At 36.5% G+C, this 7,465-nt stretch overlaps 1 protein-coding gene across 1 annotated transcript in view; it reads right to left on the minus strand.

Annotated features, from left to right (window-relative positions):
• LOC135169927 (ankyrin repeat domain-containing protein 50) overlaps window positions 1-6,987 on the minus strand; it is an 80,207-nt gene extending 73,220 nt beyond the window's left edge. Inside the window, exon 1 of the mRNA XM_064135345.1 lies at window positions 6,855-6,987. The gene's annotated coding sequence lies outside the window, so the exon portion shown is untranslated. The remainder of the gene's footprint in view (window positions 1-6,854) is intronic.
• Window positions 6,988-7,465: the final 478 nt, after the last annotated feature.

The following is a 7,465-nucleotide window of genomic DNA, read 5'->3' on the forward strand; positions in this document are numbered from 1 at the left end:
GACGACTTCAGAAAAAATATATTCAACGCTCTTTGTCTCATTTACTTCAATGCGAATTCTTCGCTTCTCTCGTACTTTATTTTCACGCGAATAATGAAAACTTTTAATGTACCATTCCGTCGAGCTATTTCATTAATTAATTCAACTTCAATGTGCGTTTCACGAGTTGAAATCACCATTGGATTTTTTTGAGGATCTTAATCTTCGATTAGGATTGAATGAATCGAAAATTCGAGGAAATTGGGGTTTAAATTTCGTCGACTGTAATAATTAGGAAAAATTGATTAGAATTAAAAATACCGGTGTTATTGAATAGTTTGGAGTTCAACGAGTTTTTTGGTACCAAAATTAGGGAAAATTTCTCTTCCCACGCAAACGATTTTGAGGCGGAAAGCAAATAATTCAGTAGCGAAGTGGTAAAACGAGATAAATTGAATCTGAGTCTAGTTTTGGAGCGATAACTTCGAATCTAAGCGAGATAGCGGAATTTTTGTAATAACATTTATTGTAGCGCTGGATCCCTCCCACAAAAAAGGTTCTATGAAAAATATCGCCATCTTCCCTAGATTCGGAGATATTCATCAAAAACTAATCAAGAGTCACAAGTCGCTAACTCGATCGTTTTACCACTTCGCCGAGGAACCCAGCAACCTCTGCCCCAGGTTCACCAACCGAGAGATTTAAGTGTCTACCTATACCTTGACACATCAGCCGAATGTCACGTTCACGAATATCGCGAATAAATCGCGAATAAAAAACCGAGGGCAGGACCATTGTTTCACTCGCGATGAAAAATAATTTCAATAGCGTACAGACCATTGAGCGACGTATTTTCTCATGCCTCAATTGAAACCGTCGCATTGGTTGCATTGAGTGAGTAATTATTGCAGCGATTATTGCCGTAGGGATGGGGGGTTGAAGCGGGGGGTGTTGAAAAAAATTTTACGCTCGAAAAGCCGTCTGCCAACTACCGTAAAAGTCGTTTCTCAATGCTCCTGTTTTCTCCCCAGTTCTTTTCTTTATTTTCCTCTTCTCTCATTTTGCCCAGCGGTTTCGCTCGTTATTCGCTGAGAACCCAGTCGTGTTATCGCTTTAGAATAACGAGAAGGAAAATGTTTTATCAGCTTCGGACATTGAGATAATTCGCGAGAGTGTATTTTCCATTTTACGGTGATTTTTTTCCTCTTTTTTGTTGATGAAAAGAGGCCTCGAGTCGCTGGCTACTTTGTGATAATATTTTTTTAGCCATTCAAAAATTGAATACAAATTTTCTGAGCTTCAGAGATAATGTCAATCTTCAGATTAATGAATAAATTATTATCATTATCTGAAATTGTTAAGAATAGTAAAGAGAAAGATCCTTAATGAAAGAGAAAATCAATAATTTCAATTGGAATAATTAAATAGGAATATTTCCAAAGTTCCAAAGAAGTTATGGATTCATCGATTAATGAGGTATTTACCATTAATTGCTAATTAGTTAGTGAATTCAGTTGCTAAGAGAATTATCAAAAATTTAATCCAGAATTATCAGATATAATTTAATAATATTTTAACGAATTCTCTAATCAGTTCGGGAATTCAATTGCTAAAAGAATTATCAAAAATTTAATAAATTCCCTATTATTTTCGCAACTATTTTTTACAATTTCCTAAATAATTCTCTCACCTCACGAAAGAACTATTCATTTTCCATGATTCGCACAAATAAAAAAAATGTGCAAATAGAGAAAGTGAAAGATGAACGCGTTCGTTCTCGTGTACATAAATGCGAGAACCCCTTGGTAGGGGGATGAAGAGAGAAGACAGATTAGAAGAACGAGAGTCGGAGAGAGAATTTTACGTACATACCACGTCCTCCCCCCTCACCCCTTCCCGGCCATTTTCATCCCCGTGATTTTTATGGGCTTTGCATCCCAACTGTCCACATCCACAACTCCAATTCCGTCGATTGTGACCCTCTCGATTTTTTTTAGCGAGTGTTATCGGGGGAAATTCGTTAGGGGTGTACGATCTGATTGTGAATTAGGGAATACGTGTCGGGACTGATTCTATTAAAGTGAATTTATCTGGATGAATCGTTCGGTTCTTAATTTATGAAAGAGCATTCGCTCGTTCCATTCGTTCCGCGGTAATTAATTATTTCGATGCAATTGATGAATCTATTTGTTTTCAGGGCATCCGCAGTGGGTTTTATTAAAGGGATTCGATTCCTATGAATTTACCCGGCATCAATGGGTTATTTTGAATGGAGTGGACGGATGGCGAGTGAATTGAATTGATTTCTTTCATTTTGTTGGACAGTTGGATTGGATAATTTAATTATTTGAATGGTGAAACAAATTTATGGAATTATTGGATATCGTATTGAATTTTCACCGATGTTGAGCTGGGAATTCCAGAAGAATTTAATTTCCAGTTGCATTTGTTTCTGGTTACCAAACAATAATTGAATTAATCAAATGAAACAATTTCTTTCAATGAAAAGAAAAACATTTTTAATTTTGAAAAAATCGTTCATTAAATTTTTCAATTATAACTATTTCCATAATCGGATCGAACTAAAAATTCCAGACTTATTAAATAATTAAGGATTCATCATTACGTTTTAAATATTTTTAACGTTATTCGTTGCAAAATGTAACTGTCCATTGCCCGAAGGCCTTCAGCAATTAATATTTAATTGAACTAAATTTTAAATTATATTTTTCATTTTCGTAATTAATATTTCTCGCCTGTGACAGACAGGACAGACAGGATCCAGGACTCAGGGGTGGACAGTCGTTCCGCAAAACCCATAAAAATCACGGGGATGAAAATGTCGGAGGCGCAAGACGCGGTATGTACGCAACCCCGTACACCCCCACCCTCCCGTTGGCTCCAGTCCCTTTTCTCTTTTCACCCTCATACCGAGAGGTTTTCGCATTTATATACATCCCGCAGTTGCTACCCCAGCCTTTATACCGCGATAGAGAGTGCGGGACGTCTAAAGTGAAGGGTTGGTAGGTCGTTGGAAGGAGGGTAAGTTCCCGGACAGTCTGCACCCTCACTATTGTACAGCATCCGTGTATACATCTGTACACACTAATGTATATCTACCCGGTGTTGCGGATGGCGAAGGTTTTTTACTTTTACCCGGGTGCAGACACGCACCCGCACCCCTGAGAATGTATGCACGCACGCGAGCCATTTTTAAAAAATAATTTCCCTCTTCCAGGAATTTTGTCGGTGGAAAATCACAATTTTACGACAAAAAACGAGTGAAAATGATTTCCTCAGGGAATTGCTCCGGGAAAATTCATAAAAATCGGGAAAATTCTGATGATTACTCTCCAATTTCATGGTTATTATTAATTTAAGAGGCGCATGAACTCAATAATTATGGAATTAATCCTAATAAATAAAAAAATGTTATCAATTGAGAATGAAAATGGTCTTTTCCCTCTGATTCTCCCGGAAACATTTTCCTGAATAAACCTGCGCTATTATTCAGTAATTCCTCGATTCTCACCTCGAGGATTTCTCGTCGATCATTCATTCATTATCTCCTAATGACCAATTTTTCCTCAGCTGTCAAATTAACGTAATGATTCAGGCATTAGTGAAGGCTTCTAATTTTTCTATTCCACTAACAATCGCACTTCCGCGTTGGTCACGTACAGATCGTCAACTTCCTCATCTCAATCAGAAGAATGGATGACGCAAGATTGTTAAGTGAGTCAGGATTAATATGATGTCATTATTAAACAAGTCTAGTAAAGGCACACGGTAAATTTGCAAATTATGTCTGACACGTGTTGGCTGCATCAATGCTGTTGCTAGACAGAAGGTAACAAGAGTTCGAGTAGGTGGAGATCGATAGGACTTGAAAACCAAGGTGGGTGGTAATTGCCACTGGTAGAATATGACTTTTGTATACGAGTGTACAGGTCATTGTCTGGTACTAATTGTCAACAGACGTACATTTGTTTTCAATCTTGCAAATGGCTAACGAGACACCTTTCTGTTCTCGTCAACCATGTTTGGGTTTCATTCTTCTCCTGTTTTAATGTGCTTCAGAGAAAATGAACAGAGTGTTCATCTCGGGGTGAAAATAGAATTAATATTATTTATTTATTTATTATTAATGTTAATATTATTTTGACGAGAAGAAAATAAAATTGAGAAGCGAAGTTGTGGGAGAGATGGGTCGAGCTACCTCGGGGTCCAGTTTTAGAGGAATATCTTCGAATCTAAGAGAGATAGCTCAATTTTTGTCAGAACATTTTTTGTAGCAGGTAGTTCGCCCCACAAAAAAGGTTATGATAACAATTTTGCTATCTCCTCTAGGTTCGGAGATATTCGTCAATAAGTGGACTATCAAAAGTCCTCCATTTCGGGACTGGAATCTTTGGTAATTTTTTTCGAAAACGGTCGACGTCGGAATGGAATAAAAATTTATCCAAACGTCAATTAAATGTTGATACAAAATTTAGGTATTTATCGTTACTTTTCACTTTTGAGAATTTTTAAGCTGAAAAAAATGTAAATTTGAATTTTTGGACATTTTTAACGGAAACAGATCAAAATTCCGGAAAAATTCCGTCAAATTTCCCTTAACCACATTTCCCTACGCAGTTACAGAAATTTATATTGCGCACTTCCGCACGGGGAGAATAATTGTTTAAAAATAACGTGTCCGTTTCGTAATCTGCCAGTCAAAACATTCGATAAAAATTACGGAACAGATACGTAATTTTTGGAGAATTTGTCATTCTCTGGGGTAATTTTTACTAAATATTTCTCTCCGTCTAGGCGTCTGTGGAGTCAGGTAAAAATCCTTCTAACGACACAGTCCAGTACTTCCCCCCGCCGGTAATATTTACCATTTTACTATTTTATTCCCTTCACGTGGGTAATCGTGGTGGGACCGTAAGCCGGTTCTCTAGTGCAGGACCTTATTACCCAGCTGGTATATACACGGACTTTGTAGTGCTCCTTGGGAAATCCAGTGGAAAAAACACCATTTCTGATATTGCACTGACGAAAAATACTCAGCTGGGTGGGGCAGGAGGGGGAGGGGTGGCCATGTTATACAATGAAAAACAGTAAAGGGTCTGGGAGCTAGACGATGCGAACTGAATGGAAAGAGCTTCATTATCGGGCGAGCCCGAGCCAATTCGTGAAATTCAGAAAATCTGGACAAGGTCTTATTAACGCCCTTGCAAGGATGCTTCCGGCTGATATAGTATTCAACTAAACTGGGTGAATTTTAAATTCCTTGTTCAGGAAAACAAGAGTTAAAAAAATTAAGACAACCGGGTAAAGAAAAATATTCAGTAAAAATCACCCTCCAATTTATCGCTAATTACATCGATTTAATTTCGTTTTTAATATGATAAATCAATTAAATTTGTCGTAAGAAAAACTCCGTAAACAATTAAACACTCGGGGGAACTCAAAAAAATAGAAATAATAAAAAAATTGTAATTAAATTTTCCTCTTCATTAAGTGGAAAATATTTTGTTTGTCAAGTGTAGTTTTTCATTAATAAAAAGAAAGTTAATTAAATCGAAGCAATTGGTTCCAATAAAATGAGACGAAAAATAGAGAAAAATAGCTGATACGATAGATGAATAAATATATTAATGAATTGATTAATTAGCGGACTGTTTTAATGAGTCTGAAATGCCGAATAACAATAATGAAAAGTAGAAACGCAGTAACAGCAGTTAGAACTTGGATTTTGGAACAAATCGTCAATTTGACGACAAACTCGAACAACAACTTCTATCTGGAGGCCATAATTATCGAAATAGCTTCTCGAAACTACTGGAATTCACTTGGACTTTCTCAAAAGTCTCGCCCAGATTATTGATCCACGGAGAGGCCACTCTGGCTTTGCGACTTGGCTCATGTCGTGGCCACTCGAATCCCGATGCCAACTGCAATATCTTCAAAATCCGGAGAATAGCGAATGCAGTGAGAGACCCATCGTCGCCCAGGGTAACCGGTACAACTCGTATAAAGTCCATTGCACCCTCTCCATTTAACGTCAATAATTTATACGATCCCCATTGTCCCAAATAACTTTTTTAATAAAGAGAAAAAGCGCCGAAGAATTCACGTTAATTGAGGACAGAAAAAAAATTGAAAAAAATATATAAAAAGTGAGAAAATAGTTTCAACACTTTTGTACGTTAATTAGCGCGATGTCCGACCGCCGGTGCATCCATGGAATTTCTCAATATTTCACCGGAATTACCAACAATACCAGCTAGTACTAGAAATAGAGTTTGCGATGGGGTGGGAGGTTTTTAAAACCGCGCGGTTTCCACAGTCAGAAAGCATCGGCCTCTCTTTCATAACGTTCACTTGGCAACGAAATATATCATGAACTGGGGACATATTTATTGTTTAAAAATGTTGCATTTGTGCTGGGGGTGTGTCGGGTGGTGACAGAGCAAAATACGGATTAATATTTATCCGAAATCTTCGGTATTTCTTCTTAAAATTTGATATTTTATACTAATTTATGTAATTTTAGATTTTGTATTTTTAATTTTGTTTTATATAAATATTAATTAACTTTATATTTATGTGAATAGAATTTGTGTGAGAGGAAGAGAATTTTACTCAGACGTTTTGCAATATTTTTAAAAAGAATAAAAATATTTTAAAATCACAGGAAAAAATGAACTTTGACGTTTGATAATTTTTCCAGAAATCTCGAAGGATTTTATTTCAACCCCGTGACAATTTCCACCCCGAGGGAACCGTAATGTTCATCAGTATTCATAACAGAACTTTTATAAAAAAGTCTCTCCCCGCAAACAAATAATTTTCACATCCATATCACTTATAAAAAAACTAACCTTCGATTTTCTCGACCCTCTCACCACGTGTCCGGGATGAAAAATCACCAATGATCAGACGAAGGACCAGATAACTCCATTTACTGTCCACTCTCACCACTGATTGACGATAATATCCGAAAATTCTGCGCCACATCCCTGAAAATAAAACATCAAGTTAGTTTGCCCTGGGAGTTTACAATAAATACACCGAAAGTCACCCATAATATTATCTAAACGTGGTAAACAACCACTACGTCATTCTCTCTCATACGATTTAACACTGAAAGAGGAACATCCCCTCAGGGGCAGGATACATCATCCTCTCCTAATGCCAGCGGAGATTCAATCGATTCAACGATTTCTCTCGACCTATTCTGCTTGAGTTATCGATACCATGGTAATGCTTTTTATTGTTGCACTTGACAATGAAATATCAGAGTTGAATGAAGACTGGAACATTATGTTGCACTCTTGTAAGCTCAATAGTACACGCAAATAGCTTCACATAGAATTTTTATGTATTTTCATTTTATCACTTTTTATATGAAATAAAAAAATTAAATTTATGTAATATTATATATTCTATCTATATATTATTGCCACATATATTTACTATATTGACTTTTTTT

The sequence above is a fragment of the Diachasmimorpha longicaudata genome, chromosome 16 (assembly GCF_034640455.1).
Source record: "Diachasmimorpha longicaudata isolate KC_UGA_2023 chromosome 16, iyDiaLong2, whole genome shotgun sequence".
NCBI lineage: Eukaryota > Metazoa > Arthropoda > Insecta > Hymenoptera > Braconidae > Diachasmimorpha > Diachasmimorpha longicaudata.